At 47.5% G+C, this 19,607-nt stretch overlaps 1 long non-coding RNA gene across 1 annotated transcript; it reads right to left on the bottom strand.

The window, feature by feature from the left end:
• Positions 1-5,838: 5,838 nt before the first annotated feature.
• Positions 5,839-7,832, bottom strand: LOC111948656 (uncharacterized). Its single transcript, XR_002874616.2, has 2 exons — positions 6,651-7,832; positions 5,839-6,242 (listed from the first exon to the last, which is right to left on the bottom strand). It is a non-coding gene; the product is annotated as an uncharacterized LOC111948656 (long non-coding RNA).
• Between the last annotated feature and the right edge of the window lie 11,775 nt (positions 7,833-19,607).

The raw sequence follows: 19,607 nt of genomic DNA, 5'->3' as shown, positions 1-19,607 counted from the left end.
AACTCCTCCTCTTTTCTCTTTTCTCAGATAGAGATAAACATTATAAACTTTTCTCTCTTGTTTACACTCTCAAACCTCAAACCTTTATAAAAACAAGTTCAGCATTATATCCAATCAGGACGCGAATCCCAACGTGCAGAGAAAAAAAGATGCCAAAAAATCGGTGACACAGTGAAAGCGTGAAAAGTGAACGGCGGTGCAGCGAGGAAAGAGGTTTTGTCCTTTAGCATTTGTCAGTACCGTCCGCTCTGGACCGCTTCTTTGTACCAAACTGTAGAGACCAAAGTGTTTGGACTACAAAGAGGGTCCTGATGGATCCTCATGTCTGACGTGCTCACGTTAAAATAGGCTTTATTACGATTTTGAGACACAGCCTGCAGTGGGCGGCTGCAACACAGACCTAAAACGCCCCAAATTCTCTGCTAAACTGAATAAACAGGACAACCAGTTTGTTTTATTTGCCTCTGAATGATGGTGCTGGCGTATTTAGAACATAACCGTTCTCCAGCTACGGTGAACCTGGTCACTAACTGGTATTTTTTACAGTGTAGGTTAGACGTCTGTCAGATCAGTCATGTGGTTTGCTCAGAGAGTGCCCCCCACCCCAAGAAACTAAATGACAGGGTATAAGGTTCTACACAGATGACACTGTGGTATCCCAGACAAACTGCTGTTGTTCTTCATTTTCTACACGGATGCTGGTTCAAATCCCATCTGCCTCATGTTTGATTACAGACCAGCATCAGAGACCATCAGCCTCTTCTCTACCATCCATAGGTAACACATGCTAGCCTGAGATCAGACCGTAGCCGTATCAATGCTGCCAATCATGAAAGCGATTCATGGTTTTATGCCAACAAACACAAAGAGTGAGAGCAGATCTGATTCCCACTGGAGCTCCAACAAACACGTATGCAGCTTAGCGGCTTCAGGTCTGCTGTCACTTTTAGCACCATAGTGAAATATCCAAGGCAAACCTGTTGACTTAATATAATGTCTTATTCTTTGAAGGAATTCCTCAACATGTTCATCATAAAACATTCAAAATGGTTTCTTCTTCTACACAAACAGGATCATCGCTGCTCTTTAGAGTTTCATCTACAACGATTCCAATGACATGAAGGCACCGAGTGGGGATTTACCGACTGACTTTGGTCTGACTGGTTAAACGACTGCTCCAACAGTTTCCTTGTCAGGCTGAGTGGATCCACCGATCAATACTGAGCCCATCAGGACGGCATTAGGAAGACACAGCGCGCTGAAGAACAAGGACGCCGAGCATCGCTGGAGGAGAAGATTTGGAAAGGCTGTAAACAAATCTACCTCAGGAAAAAGTCTCATGTGGAACATTAAGAAGCAAAACGATTCAACACCTTTGGTATTGATTCCTTAAAACCAGGAATACACTAAAGTAAAAGAAAACTGAAAAAGACCAAAGTTCAGCAATGAAGGAGGACCTGAAAGCATCGTTTCAGATCTGAAATCAACATTATTTTTGATCACGATGGATCTTTTTGTTCATTCTACCTGCATCGATGCTGGTAGAATAAAGACAAGCAATCTCCATGATTCCTCTGTGGGGGGGCTGCTGTGCTGCTGGGAGCTGAAAGCTTGACTCTTAAGGCCCGTTCACACCGGGACGAATTTCGCCGGCGATTTTCGCCGACGTTTAACGCCTCGTGACTAAACAAAGGGCACCAATGAGAGTGTGCACACCGACGCAAAAAAACACCACGCGCCACGCGCTAAAGCGTCGAAATCTATTCGACCAATGAGAATGGCGCTTTTGCACACGTGTCTGGAGCTTCTGAAGTTACAGTAAAACACAACTTGGGGGCGCTCAAACACAAAACTGCCTTGCTGAGCACACATACCAGCGAAGAAGATAGACGCCAAGAAGCGTCTACACTGCCGCGAAGAAATAATGACGGACATTCTAAAATATCCCCGAACCAAGCACCAGTTGGAGCTACTGGTGCTTGAAATATTCATGTTTTCTTTGTATTATTCTGACAAGCGCGTAAATACTTGCTCTCTTCTTCTGAGTGAAAAGCGACTTTAAGAATCGTAAAGTTGCGCAGCGCCACCTTGTGTACAGGAGTATTTCTGTTTACATTAAGCGCCATCTAATGTCAGGGAATGAAATTGCATGTTCGCTCGGCTTATCGTCAGCGAAAATTGCCTGGGTGTGAACACAAAAAACGTGGCGAAAAACGCTGGCGAATAACGCCTGGCGAATATTCGTCCCGGTGTGTACGGGCCTTTATGCCGATTGTTTGTGTCGCATGTAGCTGTAAACGGAAACCATCACAGACAGACGAGGCAAGAAGAGGAAAGAGCCGTGGGACCGTCGAAGAGACGGAGCCGACATCCATCGGGTCATCATGTGATCTGCAGCTGCTGCAGTTCTGGATCCAACCGGTCCTTGACAGAACCGAAGGTCACAGGTACAAAGACGGCTGGACGTTTCCTCCACAGCGCTCCAGTCAGAAATCTTCTTTAGGATTTGGGTTCTGCGACTGAATGAATCCAAGCTGAAAGTTGAGGTTAAAGCTTTGAAAAGACCCTCCTGGTCTCTGACGGTCCAACACGGTCAGACCGTTTAAACCAGAACCGCAGCACATGAGCATCCTCACCTTCAACCCACACAGCTGTTTTCAGCCGCGTGCATCCGTGTTGCCTTAAGGCAGGCCGAGCATCTGAGCGCTCCGAGCCACAAGGTCGGGCCGAGTTAAGCTAGCATGCACACGCAAACGCACAACAGGGACGGGGAGACGGTGAATTATTCAGACGGAACCAAACCCAGCGCTGGCAGCCTTTCAGAGTGTGGCTTCTCCCCAGAGCCCCCCCAACACGAAACAACCTCCTGACCATCCCAGCAAACCTTCCTGCTGCAGAGCAGAAGGAGCAGAGGAAAACACGTCTAGTTTTATGGATCCGTGGGTCTTCAAACGTCCGTCTCCTGCTGGGTCTGTCGTTCGCCCTGCTGTGGGGGGGTTTAGGGATATGAAGGGGGCTTTCCTCCTGTTCACGTTCTGCCTGTGACGTCTGAGAGCTGCTTTCTGGACAAACAAGTCTAATCTTGAAGTTGCATGCTCAAAAACAGTGCACATGTCATCAGCTGCAAACAACAAGCAGCAGGAGGTTCTGAGGGAGAACCGGTGAACAGGTGGAGGCTGTGGCTGACGGATGATGTTCAGCTGCAAACCTGTGACAAGATCAGATTAACAGACTAAACATTTGATGATTCTAGATTTATTTAGATTTACTCTGCAGACGTGCAGAGAAGATGCCCCCCCCCCCCGATGGACTCATGCAGAGCAGTGCTGACTTCATTCTGAAGGGACTCCATACAGCCTGAACTTGTAGATTTACAGGAAAAAGCTTTAAATTCTGCTTATTGCTTCAAGCTCTCAGCACTAAGCAGTTGAATCCAGAAGGTCACAGCCGTCCACTGATGAAGACTCTGACGTCCTGAAGAGGAAGGGGGCAAACATGCTGCTGCTTCCTCTGAACTGAGGCCACAGAAATGCGCAGCAGCTTTTTCTGAAGTGATCATGGCGGCGTTTGTTTTGGGGAGATCAGTGGAGACGAGCGGGACGACGCAGCTGGACATCTTCACTTTGGTAGCAGAGACTTAACTGAGGAAGAAGCAAATGTCCGTGGTGGCAGCGCGGCAGCTTCCCTCGCCTCTTTGATGCTCCGCCTTTAACTGCAGACCACACGGCCAGGAAGACCGACTCCTGCTGCCGGAACTTTCTGCGTTCTGCCCGTTTGGCGTCTAAAAAAAAAGAACCAAAACTGAAATGTCTTCTTCCTCTCAAGTTATTTGTTTGAAATGTTTCTTTACATTTCAAACACTACAGAAAAATCGATGTGGCTTAATAGCAGAGGAAAACACTTAGGCAGGAAATAGGAAATTGCTCTTCCTCTAGTGTCCTTCAGGCTCTTCCTCGCTTATTTAGGACAATGAGATTTCTCAATTAGAGCTTGTGGAGCTGATTGCTAATCCAGCAGCTTGTTAGTCTATTTTAGCTCGTCTCCTGCCTTCACTCACAGCTCTGATTGTCCTCGCTTTTCCCGCTCAGGGCGGATCATCTCAGTCGCCCCCTTTTCTCCTTCTACACATCCAAAACTCTTTAGTACAGAAAACCAACGCTGAAATAAACAAATGTGGACATTATTTTATAGTCAGACGAAGAAAAACTCATCATTCTGAAACAATCTGAGTAATCCAAATATTAATTCAATCTGTGAATACAAAACATCCAGATTGGAGTAAACGTAGTCGGACACATGGGGGGGAGGGGGGGGGGTATTTAAAAAAACTTTAAACTGCATCCGAGGAATCAGAGAAAAAAAATGTTTCTGTGACCTAAAGTCCCCCTCTGATCATCTTCATGATGATGTCATTTTCTAGGACATAGTTTCTGCAGAGCAGCAGGAGTTCATTAGATTCATTCAGAGTTGTAGGCGGGACCGTTGGCGGGGAAGTTCCCCTATGCTGATTTCCCATCATCCTATTGTGTACACTCTCTCCCGCTGGCTTACAGCCCTCACAACCCAAAGCCAACAAAAACAAGTCAAAAAGTCATCAGATCCGTCCATCCGTCCGGTTCTGATCCAGATTCCAGCTCAGCCCAGGAAAACAAAGACGTTCGTGGATCTGTTGGTCTGACAGTGGATGATCAGAAAGGGGCGGAGCAGAGAACCTTTGCCCCGCCCATCGCAGACGCTGCATCACGGACCTGAGCATTTTCAAACTGTTTGTTTGTTTTTTTTTTAACTTGTCCTGTCCAACAGCTGGGCAGACAGATGAGAGCTGAGGGCCTCTTGTGTTGGACATATTTTACTTTTACAAGAGGGGTTATGAATCTTCAGACAAACCAAAGGTATGTCTGAATAAACCCCTTTTGTAATTGAGGCCAAAATTTATTCATTTCAATCATGTCTGAAAATCTTTGGTGTTGGACCGGACGGAAAAGGAAAGAGGGGAAGAAGAGAGAGGGATGTTAGAGAGAGGGGGGGTAGGGGGGTGATAATAGGAGGGGAGGGGGGACCTGTTTTTTGTTTTTCTGCTAAAAAACAAAAAATCCTCAGAAACACAGTTTTAATCCTAAATTCGATAAATTTGTCTTCCATCACGACCAAAACGCCACCAGAACAAGTCAAAAACACCAGAAACAGCATTTCAGTGGAGTGCATCTGTAAGGTGTAAAGGAAGTTTGAGCTCAAACCCGTGTTGTGTTATACCTGAACACGTTAACTCTATTGAGCCAAACTGGAAAACAGATTTAGTCATTTTTGAGATAATGACTTCCAATGTTTAGTAACACAGTTTTCTACAAACGTGTCATAAACCGTGGAGTCACACCAAAACCTACAGCTCCCTTCTACCACAGAAGCTTCACAAACTATAGGTAGATGTGGAGAGTTTCTTTAGTTTGGAAGAAGAAGACAGACATAAAAGAAAGAATAACACATTTGTTGGATACCAAAAAACCATTTTAGTGGGCACCTTTCATGACTCATGTTGAGGAGTGACCTCTAAAGGGGAGTTTTGAGCCTCGACCTAAAGACGGATTGAGGCGTTATGGAGCAGAGGTCATGTGGTACAAAATACTGGAGGTGATGTTCTCCACCGGATCTGAACAGCAGTGGTTCAAACAGGGCCGGCCCTGGTCTTCTGGGGGCCCTAAGCGAAATTTAAGTTGTGGGCCCTCTAACTGATCAGCAGCACCAAAAAAACGCAACTGTTGTTGTAATATAAATGAGATCTCTCTATTAATACATTTGTGAATTATTGTTGCTGCCGAAGAATTGAATACAGTATATTGGCTGCATGTTGGATGCACATTTAGTGGTGCCAAACAAATTTTAAATGCAAAGAAATAAATATGAATGACAAATGTACTTAGATATATAGATATATATTTTTATGTAACATTAGGCACTCAACAAATGACATTCGCAAAACTCCAACTTATTAAAAACAGCAACTTAATACCAAATCAGATAACGATAAAACAATCCAACATAAAGAAAACAACAGCTCACTGAGGGGGATTTTAGAAAGTCAGAGTCTTTTTCAGTCTGAAAAGGACCTCTTTGCACCAAATCCATTCTTACTGGATCTAAGAGTGTGGTTGGTCATTCAGCTGGACCAACTGGGTTTGAGGTACCGGTAGGTGGAATTTTGGATCCAGTAGGCTCCCCTTCCATACACGCCTCTCTTGGAGCCTCTGGAACATGAGATACAGAACTTCAATAAAAGCAAACAGTGAAAAGTCAAACAGTCAAATGTTTCCCTTTCAACAGTAGATGTGGGGACAGCAGTTTCTTCTGCATCTAAAAAACAAGAATTATTATTATACAATAATCAATGATAAAACTAATAAATTATCTAAAGCAGAAAACTACTAATAGTTTAGTGGCTCATTTAAAATCTGTGTGCAGGTTTTTCACAAATTCATGATCTTTTTATATATTTATGACAGATTTATTGTTTGATTGTATATTTGCATGCGGTCATATTTATTCATTTTTATTATGAACAACTTGGGACTCCATACTCCTCAGCTGCTGTTTATGAACATAAGGGGTTATGCAGACACTGTTTTTTAAATTACTTTACATGCTATTAAAATTACCTTAGATGGCATACTCAGTGAAGTCAGGAACATCTTGGGATGTGGACGCTGCACCACCTCCAATACTTTTTGAGAGCAGAAGAAATTGTCGGCTGAGATGAAACTGTGCAAAAAATCATCATCATGTAGAACCAAAACTGCAAAATACAAATAAGAAATAAATGTACCCATTTATTAAACATAAATGTGAACAATAATTTGAGTATAAATGGAAATATAAGCATTTATACACTTCTTTATTATTATTTTGTACGTTCAGGATTTTAAAATTAGTACATTTATTTTGTTTATCATTTATAAATGAGAACATTTATTTCCTATGTATTTGGCAGTTTTGATTCTCCATATTTCATGCCAATGCAAGATTTAAGACACATTCAATGTTGAAAAAGTCAGACTACCTGACCTGCAATAATAAACGGCAGTTTTTTAAATTACATAAACCGGAAAATGCAGAACGCACTAAATGTGTTAGCAAAACAACGAAACAATACGACAACGTGAGTTAAACATTTATCAGCCATCATCTACTTTTCTCTGCTCTCCACTGTTTTGGAAGGTCATGTCCGACCTCATCTTAGAAACTTGTATCAGAATTATTTTCGAGTTTTCCATTGGTAATTTCGACAAACGGGGTCGTTTGTGTGTAATCTTCACCTCGGATCGCTGAGTATTTTACGTAAATTGCGCAGCTGCACTAATGCTGGATAATGTAAAAATACGGCCCCAACATCCTCCAAACTTACCTTGTGATTGATGTTGAAGTTCTTCATCTTTTTTCAGCTCCTGATGGATAAAGTATCTTTGTCATGAAGTTCTCTTGTTGTCACTCTGATCAGTGTGACAAAATGTGCTCGTTTTTTTTCTTTTTCCCAACTTTATTGAAATAAAATGCGCTCGTAAATGCACACTGTGCCAGGATCAGATGCAATGATGTTGACCGATCGTTGCTGAGTGGTGTAACGTCATTATTTGGGTTGCCAGATTGGTTCAGGTGTGTTGAAGGGGGTGGGGGGGTGGGGTCACAAAAGTGCAGGCAACTTTCTTTTGCACACGTTGGTAAGGAAATTCTATGAAATGGGTTGCCAGATTTGGGTCTCTTTGTTTTATTTTTTTCGCCACTCCGGGGCCCTGGTGGTGGCGGGGGCCCTACGCGGCTGCGTAATTCGCGTATAGGGAGGGCCGGCCATGGGTTCAAATGACGGCTAAACGGAACAATACCAGAAGTCCCGGTCGCTTCTCCCTGTGAAAAGACCGCCGCCCGCCTCGGCCTGGTTCAGATTGACTAACGGGATCAAACCCTGCTGTTGAGACGGGGAAGTCGTCAGGTCTCTGCCACGTCTCACTTATAAAGAAATGTAATCTGGAAGACAGCTGGAGGCTTGGTGTTCAGGGTTTAAAAGACCCAACGGTGTTTTTGGTTTTGTTCTTGTGGCGTTTTTGTCCTGATGGAGGAAGAAATACAAAAACATGTAGGGATAAAACTGCCTTTGAGGATTTTTGTAAATTCAAATGCTGATGCTTCAGCTCGGGTTTGTGACGCAGCACATGCGATGGGCGGGGCCCAAGTCTCCATGCTCCGCCCCATTCGGATGCATCCACTAATGGACCAATAGAACCATGAAGGTCTTTGTTTTCCTCGTCTGAGCTGGAATCTGGATCTAAACTTTGAAAGTAGATCAAATATGATCAGAGTGGGACCTCAAACATCTGGCAGCTCAGAGGGTTTTTCACCTTAGAAGAACTACCTACTGAAAAGCCATTCCTTACATTTTAACCCAAACAAATGGAATCCTGCTGATATATATACTACTGAAACATTAGCTCCTGTCTGTGTTTGGATGCTTTCCCAGAACCTCAAACTGCATTCTAGTCAGACTTTTCCACAAAGTCTCAGAAAGTAAAGCAGACAACGTGCAGAGACTGAAAAAGTAAAGCATCATCATTTGAAGACATCCAGAACTACTGAAACTAATGCAGCAAATCAAGATGATTAGGACTTGTCTGGTCGCCACGATGGGATGGCGCTGGAGAAGAAAGCCGTAAAGCAACAGAACGCTGAAAAGGGAAAAAAGGCGGCAGGAGAAATCAAAGCGTTCCCCTTCCCCCGGCGGCGAGCGTCGGTTGATTAGATTCATTGTTGGTGCGAGGCGATGACAAGCGTGTGGGACGCGACAAGCTGTGAAGGATTATTACGCTGTAATGAAATCGCATCACAGGTGCTGCTCCAGCCTCCTCTGACTGCAGAAATCCACTCAGCAGCCGCCATCGCCACGGGAATCCCAGCAAACGGGCCGCAGTCTGAGGTTTTTCTGCTCAAACGGCGATGCGGAAAAGCAGCTTTGCTGACACAAACCTCAGCTGGATCTTAAACATATAAACAGGAAATCCTACGTACAAATGATCCCATTGGTCTGCAGAGTCTATTTGTGTGAAGCTGAATGTTTGTCAAAGACCAGAACATCTATAAATGATCACTGTGATGATTTAGTGATGGTGGAGGCGGAGCTATAACACTTCCAGGGATGAAGGTCTGACATGAAGCATCAGGACTTCAACACATCCATTATTTAAGAGAAGATCTCTTTGTGAGCTGAACTTCTTTTTGTTCTAGCAGCATTTCATGAGCTTTGTAAAAAAAATCTCAGAAAGACTCAAAAAGATCCAATTTAAAGAAAAACCCGTCCACACCTGAACCAAAGGTGACGTGGCGATTTCTCCCCAATCCCTTTATGGTCATGAAGCCCATTGAGACGACCATTGTTGTAATGTTGGGCTCTGGACAGAGAATGGAATTGAATCATGAACTAACAGTTTCATATTCATCCTAACAGATGAACTGCGTCTCGGTGAATGGGACAGACGTTTGCACTTCAGTCAACTTCAAGTCTCTTTTGAATTCTGGTTTAATATTTTACATTTTTTCCTGAAATTATGGATAAACTTGTTGATTAGGGGAGGAGCCAACCACTCCTCAAAAGCCTTTAACCCGTGTGCTATCCAAGGGACTTTACCATTGGGAGTGGGGTCATCTAGACCCACTAGACAGTGCTTTGAACCTTTTTTCTTCAATGATTTGTGATCTTCACTGGTGTCCATGGATTACATGAAATCTTTCCACCTTTATCCACCTTTGTCATGGTAGGGAGAACACCTCAATGGAAGGGAGGGGGGGTTCATAGGATAGCACAAGGGTTCATGCTGTCAAAGAACAGGTACCTGTTGTAATCCAGTCGTTTCAGTGACACTAAACGTGGAACCGTTGTAGCTGAAGGGAAACAACAACCAGCAGCCAGAACGTCACCGGACGTCTGAACTGCCTTCTGTGACGCCTCTTTCCATCAGTACCATCCAGAAAACGCAGATCCACCACGTGCACCATCAATGCAGGGTTTTCTGGGGTTTGCACGGCAGGTCGTGACTGTTAGCATAATCCTTGCTGCTGTGCAGAAGTGATTGTTTCAGCTGTTTGGAGAGGGAAAAGTTCCTGTAAGCAAACCTTGGTTTGCCGTTTGGGATCCAGATGAGCAGCTGGTGAATTCAGGTCCCATTTGAAAGAGCACTAAACCTGTCCCACCTGCAGCCTTCTGGGTTTTCCTGGGTTGACCTTTTCCTGCATCTGGTAAAGGTCAAACATGAGAGACAGCTCTTCTCTGAGTCCAGGATTCTGTCTTCCAGCCAGACTCTTCATTAAAGCTGCTAATTGAGCTGTTAGGCGGCCTCTGTCTTGATTAAACATCTACTAACGGCGCTCCGGGCAGCTCCAGCAGCTTTAAAACCTCACGTTGGCAAAGTGCAGTAATCCAGAAGTCGCCAGGTGAAGACAAGGATTCAGTGCAAACATTTTAATGAAACGTGTTGATAGATTCACTGAATTCTTACTTAAACATCATCAAACATGGAAAGGACAGGTTGGATAAATGTGTGAAAACATGAGGACGTCTAGGCTGGAAATGCAAAGAGGCCTTTGTTATGAACATAGAAATACTTTACATGCTGATACTTTAAAGAAAGTTGACTTCATTCATGTTGGCATCTGTGTCACCTTTCCTTAAATCTGTGAGGTTTTAATAAAAAAACTAAATCCTATAAACAGAAAAATAGTTTCAGAAACTTCCAAAGTCTTCTTCAAACCTTGTAAAATGGATGAAGTTCTACTTTCTTTGTGCTCCACTGCCTGACAGCGTAATAAGTCAGTACATTTGTATTCGTGAGTTCTCTCTGAAAAGATGCCACAGGAGCAGCAATGAACTGAATAGATTCTTTTGGGGTAATGGGGACAGAAATGTTCAAGTTTACATAAATATTCAGAATGAAAGGGAGCAGACACGAGTTTCCCATGATTCCTCAGTTCAGTGGTGTCACACGGTTGGAATCCCAACCACAGAGCAGTTGATGGCTCCTCTGAACAGTTCTCCTGGTGTCCACATCCGGGCTCCGTTTTACCGTCACTGGGGTTTGTTCAGCGGCTCAAGGCCTCTTCCTCAGCCGTTTACTGGAGACAGAAGCAAACATTTGCCTTCTGCTCATTAAAGACAGAGTGTAGATGTCAGAAAACATTCCTCGTCTCTTTCTTTACATCCCAAAGAGCAAAAACGCTGCAGAGCATTCATCAGTCTCTAACCAGACTCCCACTCACTCCTTTCCACCTCAGCAGGATCAGAAAGTCAAAAGGCTTCGTCCTAAATGAAGGAGGAACGGCAAGAACGCTAAAGAACGGCGAGGAACAGGAAGGGATGCCAAGGAACGGCGAGGGACAGTGAGAACGGCGAGGGACAGTGAGAACGGCGAGGGACAGTGAGAACGGCGAGGGACAGTGAGAACGGCGAGGGACAGTGAGGAACAGCGAGGACGGCGAGGGATGCCGAGGAACGGCGAGGGATGCCGAGGAACGGCGAGGGACAGTGAGGAACGGCGAGGGACAGTGAGGAACAGCGAGGACGGCGAGGGATGCCGAGGAACGGCGAGGGATGCCGAGGAACGGCGAGGGACAGTGAGGAACGGCGAGGGACAGTGAGGAACAGCGAGGACGGCGAGGGATGCCGAGGAACGGCGAGGGATGCCGAGGAACGGCGAGGGACAGTGAGGAACGGCGAGGGACAGTGAGGAACGGCGAGGGCTCTGGGGTCAGTAAATCGTCTGTTTAGTCCTGGACTTTTCCAGATGAACGTCACATGAGTTCCACACATTTATCCTGATCGGCGTATCGAGCTGTAGAATATGCACAAAAGACGGTGAGGTAGTTAAGAACTGAAATCCATCCCTTTATGCATGTGACCAATCAGATGGAGGCCTTTATGATAGATGGTCTCCTGCTATGTAGACGATGGTCATTTGGAGTGTAACTGAAGTTATGATGACTGAAACTGTTGCAGTGAAATGATGTATTTGGTTGTTTGCTGTTCTTTCATGAATGGCAATGTCGTCCTCGTACTATTGATCACTAACATCACAAATCGTGAGTTTTCCTCATACGGTGCAGCTCTACTAGAGAGGACTCTAGGGCTGCAGCTTGAAGTGGAAAGAGTGGAGATGGAGAAGAAACCTTTGAACCCTACCATTCAACATGTAACCGCTCCATTTTTAAACCATTTTCACATCTTTGTACCACCACGACTCTTCCACCATTTACTAAATCAACGTAAACCAGCCGATTCTGAGGCACAGGAAACGGTTCTGTCCTGGTGAGACAAAGTCCTTTCTAGTTTGTTTAGAATTTTGCATGAAGTTCAGACCACATGTTTGCTTTTTATTTCTCTTATTGCAGTTTTTTGTTCAGAGCCAAGAAAACGATGAGGCACCCAGCATTTCTTTGTAAAAAGGGGAAATTATAAAGCTATTTTATTCCACAGCATCTTCGTTAGAGTCCCTGCTTTGATTTATGGCTGTACTAAAACGCTTCACTAACTTCTAGTTTTGCCATCCCTCTTTTCTTTAGAAAGGGAGTTTCAGTCTAATGTTCTGGACAATGTTCCAGATTTGTCTTGTCCTGCATTTGTGCAGAAAAGCCCAGAATAATCAGAGCTGTGTTTGTGATAATGATGATCCCAGACGGCTACAGGAAGCCAAAGCTTGACGGCTAAACCTCAGGAGACTCAGGTTTTCCTGGGTCCGCTATCAGGCTGAGTCTCATACAAGAAACCGAGTGATGGGCCCGGCGGTGCTCTCTCCGCGCGGTGGGGGGGTTCACATTACATCTGAGCCGGGGGTGTTGGTGTCCCTGGGGGGTGGGTTCTGGTCCTTGCTCCTGAGCGCTGGGCCCCGCCTAACTTCCAACTGTGGCCGAGCCTGGTCGGGCCATATTTACAACACCCCTTGTGGGCCCTCTCTTTTCCCCGGGGTTCCCCCCTCCTGGGCGGGGGCGGCGGGCCCCTGCCTTGCTCCTCCCTGGACCAACCGTGGGCCGGGCGGATGGCTGCCTGGAGTGCGGGGCGGGTCTCCCTTGGGGGGTCCTGGCTCGTACCTGGGGTTGGGGCGGGGGGATGCCCGGAACTCCTGGGTGGTGGTGGGGTGCTCATCTGGGGCTGTGGGCGTCCCTCTCCGGTGGGGGCCCTGCGTTGGGCTCTCCCGGCGCGGCGGGGGGGCTGTTCTCCTGGTTGGGCTGGGGCGGCCCTCTCTTTCCCTCTGTGCCTCCCTGCTCTCTGGCTCTGGGGGGCCTTGCGGCGGTCCTGCTGGCCCTGGCCTGGGTGGCGGGCTTGGTCGCCCGGGCGGCGGTTGTTCCCTGCCGGTTTCCGTGTGGCGTGGGGGGGATTCCGGCTGCCGCTGCTGCTGCGGTGGGGGTCTTGGGGTGGGGATGGCTGGGCGCTCTCCTTCCTTCTTTACACATTCCACCATCCATATTAGAAGAACATGAGCACTCACCTGAGCACGGGTGTTGGCTCACCTTTGCACTGGCGGTTTGCGTGACTGAATGACTGAAATGTTTCACACTAGTTGGTTTTAAGGCATAAGTATGCGTGTGAGCACTATCTGTTTTGTGTACATGTCGACAGATGGACATTTTTGCAACTAGCAGGTGTGTTTGACACTTGGGTGTGTGTGTGGACAGGCTCCGCCCTTTTTGTACTGCATTTGAGCCTTACCATGGTGATTAACAACCAGTAAACTTGTTGCTCTATGCTGCTTCATGGTCTTATCCCCCTTCCCCTCCTACTATCACCCTCCTTCCCCCCCTCTTTCTAACGTCCCTCTCTCTTCTTCCCCTCTTTCCTTTTCCGTCCGGTCCAACACCAAAGATCTTCAAACATGTTTGAAATTAATAAAGTTTGGCCTCAATTACAAAAGGGGTTTATTCAGACATACCTTTGGTTTGTCTGAAGATTAATAACCCCTCTTGTTAAAGTAAAATATGTCCAACACAAGAGGCCCTCAGCTCTCATCTGTTTGCCCAGCTGTTGGACAGGACAAGTTAAAAAAAAAAAAAAAAAAAAAAAAAAAAAAAAGAAACCGAGTGATGAATTGGTCCTTCAGAACCTCCCCAATGTTCAATCCTCTGTTCTCTCCTTGTCCCTGGTGCCACTGAGCTCCGCTGTTGTCCAGAACCCCATTAAATAGAGAGAAATGTGGCTCATGACTCTGAACCCACACAGTGGAGTCTATTCTAACTCCGCTGCTCCTTCATCATCTCTAGGAGGAGCTGTTCCCTCACGTTTGAAGAACAGTTGGTTCAAAATGGGTCGTCTGTTTGGACCAAAGAACACATCAGTGTTTGATTCTTCCACAGGGTTATTTCTTCGGTGGAGGTTTCTCCTTCATGCATTTGATGAAATGTTTTGGGATAGATCACCCAAATGACTGAAACTCTTCTGTATTTCCTCTGATCTTTGGGTTTTAACTAACGGACCGTTGTGAGGATCTAACATCTAAAGCAGCTTCTCTGACAGAATGAAACCCAAACCTCAGAGACACGAACGCACCACGACACATGAACTACAACAGCAGCGGTGCTGAACGTTCGTGTGTATCTGAACCAAGCCTCTACCTTCCACTCCCAGACCTGATCCAAGCTGAGAGGCCCCAGCACTGCAGTTCCTCAAATGACCACTGGAGGTTGGTTATCAGAAAAGGAGCAGCTGGATGGGGAAAGAATCTGTATTCAGAGACAAAGACGTCTGCATAAATATGAACAAGATTTTTAGTTTTAGGTTTCTGTTCTACGAATTTGCTTTGTTTTACACACGACTCCTGTTTGTCTTGTGTGTGAGCAGGTGTGTGCTGGTGTCATGTCATGTGATTTCTCTTTCCAAACTGTTTTAAACTCGTTTGCCGTCTGGATCGGCTTTTTGCTGTAGAATCAGGATTTCTGTGCCGAGTTTGGACGTTTCCTGAATCTTCCTCCTGCTCGGACTTTTCTGGTTCGTCTTTGACCACATTTACAGTCGAAGCTCATCTCTGTTGGTGAATCATGTCTGCTGTAACACAACCTCATCTCTGCTGCAGTCAGACGATGAGACCCACCTGCCGCTGAACGGTACCGTTTCTCCCTTTGTTAACGTGTCTCCAGGCGACCGTTGCTCCCAGTGGGGGGCGGGGGGTGACTGCAGAGAAAACGTCCTGAGGGTTTGATGGAGTCCAGCGTTCCTGTTCTAGGCTGTTGACCAGGAAGACGTCTGCCTTTTGTCTCCAGCTCCTCTCCTGAGTTCACCTCCACCCGTTTCACGGACGCTCCTACGTTTGGTGACGCCTTCCATCCTGCTGGAGGAGCTGTGGTCTGTTCAGCAGCTGGATCTGGCTGTGATCCATGCAGATCCAGATCTTCAGCTGCAGTTTCATCCTGTCCTCGTGTCTGCAGATGACATCTGGGAGGCTGCACCTCGTCTTTTTACGCGCTGAAACCCTGCATCCCTCCCTCTGACCGGATCCTGACATCACGTTGTTCTCGCCTCAGTCTTCCTGTGATTCTCCCTGGATTCACTTACGTTTCTGGAACTTCTGAAAGCTTCAGTTCTGTTTTGAAACAGGAAACGTCGTGTTGGTCTTCCTGTGTTTTATCGCGTTCCAAATAGTTGAAAGCTTTAAACAGCACAGAGAGGAGGAGTCTCACCTTGTTACGGCTCGTAACCGAAAAACCCAAACGCAGGAAGGACTCGAAATCAACTGTAGTGTAGTCAAAAGATTTACTCGAAAACAATCATCAGAGACACTGAACAAACAGGACGCTGCGACACTGAAAACAACAAGGACAGAAACTTAAATACCAAACACATAATCAGGAAACTGAAAACAGCTGAGAGGACAGGTGAACACACAGAGGGAGGAGGAGGAGGGTGCAGCTGCCAGCTGATCCATGACATAACCCCCCTCACAAAGTCCGGCTCCCAGACGGACCCCGACGAGGCTGAGCAGGGTGGCTACGGTGGAAACGGGCGATCAGAGCCGGATCCAGGACGTGACGTGCAGGCACCCACTGTCGATCAGCAGGGCCGTAACCCTCCCAGTCCACAAGATATTGGATACCCCGACCCACTCTCCTGGAGGCAAGAAGCTTCCGGATAGTGTAAACTGGACCGCCATCCACAATACAAGGTGCAGGAGGGGGCAGCGGAGTAGGCTGAAGGGAGGAGTCTTTAGCAGGCTTCAGTTTGCACACATGAAACGACGGGTGGACTCTGAGGGTGCGGGGAAGGCCTAGCTTGACCGCCACAGTGTTGATGATCTTGACGATAGGGTATGGCCCGATGTAGCGGGGCATCAGCTTTCTGGAACCCCCCTTGAGGGGAATATCTGTGGATGACAACCAGACTTTGTCTCCCACCTTGTATTCCGGAGCGGCTCGCCTCCGGCGATTGGCGACTGCGGTAAGCCTCTCCTGGTTCCTTAGTAACTGGTGTCTAAAGTTCACCCAGACTCGTCGACAGCGCCTTACAAATGCCGCAGGACCCGAAACAGTGGCCGTCTGTTCTTGGTGCGGGAAGAGGGGTGGTTGGTAACCATACGCTGCGTGAAAAGGTGAAAAACCGGTGGAGTTGATTAGAGAGTTATGAGAGTATTCAGCCCAGGGTAGTTGGGATGACCAGGTGTTGGGGTTTTTTGAACACAAGGCCCGTAGGGTAGTCTCCAGATCCTGATTGCACCTCTCCACCTGGCCATTGGTTTGCGGATGAAAACCAGAACTTAGACTGACCTGGATCCCCAACAATTTACAGAATTCCTTCCAAAAGGAAGCTACAAACTGGGGCCCACGGTCTGAGACTATGTTTTGAGGAAGACCGTGTAGACGGAACACATGTTGAGCGACTAGTACAGCCATCTCCTTGGCGGACGGTAATCTTTGCAGCGGTATGGCATGAACTAACTTAGAGAATCTGTCCACGACAGTCATGATGACTTACTTTCCCTTAGAGCAGGGCAGACCTGTGATGAAATCCATGGCCACATGGGACCATGGTCTGGAAGGAACTGGCAGAGGATGAAGTAAACCAACAGGGGGAGTCCTAGGAGTCTTAACACTGGCACACACCGGGCATGAGGCAACAAAAGCCCTAATGTCGGAAGACATTGTGGGCCACCAAAATCTTTGAGCCACCAGGAATGCAGTCCTAGTCCCTCCTGGGTGGCAAGCCAAACGAGAAGAATGACCCCATTTCAGGACTGACTGACGAAGGTGCGAGGGGACAAACAAACACTTTGGAAGACAACCTGAAGGTATACACGTCGGATCAGGAACAGAGGCCTTGACCTTGCGCTCCAAGGTCAAGGCCAAACCCCCATCTCGTTTGCCTACAAAGAAAAATCCCGCTCCTGCAGGAGATGAAGAGGGACGGATTATTCCAGCCTGAAGACTCTCCTGAATGTACTCCTCCATTGCCTCCTGCTCAGGACGAGACAGAGGATATATATGGCCCTTAGGAGGTTGCGTCCCCGGTAGAAGGTCAATGGCGCAGTCATAGGGACGATGGGGGGGTAGAGACTTGGCCCGAATTGTACTGAACACTGCACTAAGGTCATGATAAGCGGGAGGAACAGCGTTGAGATCCAGAGGTTCAGGAGAAGGGCTCTTGACTGATGAGCGAACAGAGGCAGCAGTTAAGCAATTTAACAGACAAAATGAACTCCAGGACAATACACGCCCCGAAGTCCAGTCAATATGTGGAGTGTGTCTGCACAACCAGGGGAAACCTAAGATCACCTGTGGTTTCAAAGAGTCAACAACAAAAAAAACTACGTAGCTCTGTGTGATTACCAGAAACAGTTACTTGAATATTAACCGTACGTGCAGACACATTATGGATGACAGCCCCGTTAATAGCACGAATGAGTAAAGCAGGAGACAAATGTTCAACAGGAACCTTAAGTTCGGTTACCAACTCGTGAGAAATAAAGTCCCCATCTGAACCAGAGTCAATAAGAGTCTCCAGCTCCTTCTGGACTCCTGCATAGTTCATCAACACCTTGGTTGAGGGTCGTGAGGGTGACGAAAAAGAGGAAGTACGGCTCACCAGTTCCCTCCTTGCTGGTGAACCCTGGCGTTTCCCGGGCAGGCGCGCACCAAGTGTCCAGACTGTCCACAGTACAAGCAGAGTCCAGCTCCCATACGGTGCCGTCGCTCAGCGGGAGTCAGACGTCCGGTTCCCAGCTGCATGGGCTCGGGGGGAGGAATGAACTCCTGGTGCGGAGTACTGGAACGGGACGGTAGATCACTCACGTGAAGCGGTGGGCGGAGGCTGGAGTTGCTGCGCCGCTCACGACCCCATTCCCGCATCCTTCGATCGATACGCACCGCTAGATCAATCAACTCCTCCAGCTCCTCCGGGATCTCCCTCGCCGCCAGCTCATCCTTGAGGTTGCCGGAGAGGCCCTGAAGAAACACGTCCACCAGCGCTTCGTCCCTCCAGCGGGTGCTGGCAGCCAGAGTCCGGAAATCCACGGCGTAGTCTGCGGCGCTGCGCGCCCCTTGCTGGAGACGAAGTAGTTCCGAAGCGGCAGCTCTGTGGGTTGTAGTAGGATTGAACACCGTGAGGAGTTGGGTGGAAAACGCTCTAAAAGAGCGGCAGAGGTCGGCTCCCCGCTCCCACTCTGCCAAGCCCCATCGTTTGGCCCGACCAGTCAAAAAGCTCAGGGCAAATGCCACCTTGCTCTGCTCGGAGGGAAACTCGTCGGGATTGAAGTCGAAGTGAAGGCGGCAGGAGGTGATGAAGGCCCGGCAGTCCTCAGCTGTTCCGTCGAAGGGCTCGGGACGACCCAGTCGGGTTTGACGGAGCGAAGACGGAGACGGGGGAACATGTTCCAGCCTGGAGAGGCGATCATGGAGTTGTTGCATACCGGACATGAAACCCCGCATCTCCCGCGCCAGGACAGACAGCTCCTCACCGGCGGCTGAGCCTCCAACAGCGGATGATCCAGGTAGGTCCCCAAGATGCGAACTTCCTGCTGGGTCGGTCATGGTCGCAGCGTAATGTTACGGCTCGTAACCGAAAAACCCAAACGCAGGAAGGACTCGAAACCAACTGTAGTGTAGTCAAAAGATTTACTCGAAAACTCGAGGAAACAATCATCAGAGATACTGAACAAACAGGACGCTGCGACACTGAAAACAACAAGGACAGAAACTTAAATACCAAACACATAATCAGGAAACTGAAAACAGCTGAGAGGACAGGTGAACACACAGAGGGAGGAGGAGGAGGGTGCAGCTGCCAGCTGATCCATGACACACCTGTTCTGGTCCAGGCGTTCTCCTTCTGCAGCGACGGCCATGTGATGTGAAGACGGATGACCTCAGAACTGTCTTTTCCTCCCGTCATCCCTCAGAAATGAATCAGCTCAGCAGGAACATCAGCATTTTCCGTCTCTGCTTTAGTCTCAGCACCGAGGGTCAGACATGGAGGGACGAGTCCGCATCTCCAGGAAACCTTCAACCAACAAACATCCTCTGCAAACGAGAAGTGAGACGGTCTTGAAGTGTCAGGAAACGGAATCTGAGGAACAGCCGTTCAGTGTAGCATCAAGCTAATGCCG

This window comes from Oryzias latipes, chromosome 14 (genome assembly GCF_053564925.1).
Source record: "Oryzias latipes strain Hd-rR chromosome 14, Olatipes_Hd-rR_3.1".
In the NCBI taxonomy this organism is placed as follows: domain Eukaryota; kingdom Metazoa; phylum Chordata; class Actinopteri; order Beloniformes; family Adrianichthyidae; genus Oryzias; species Oryzias latipes.
Note: the sequence above shows the minus strand (reverse complement) of the source record. Positions and strands in the feature narration are given on the sequence as shown.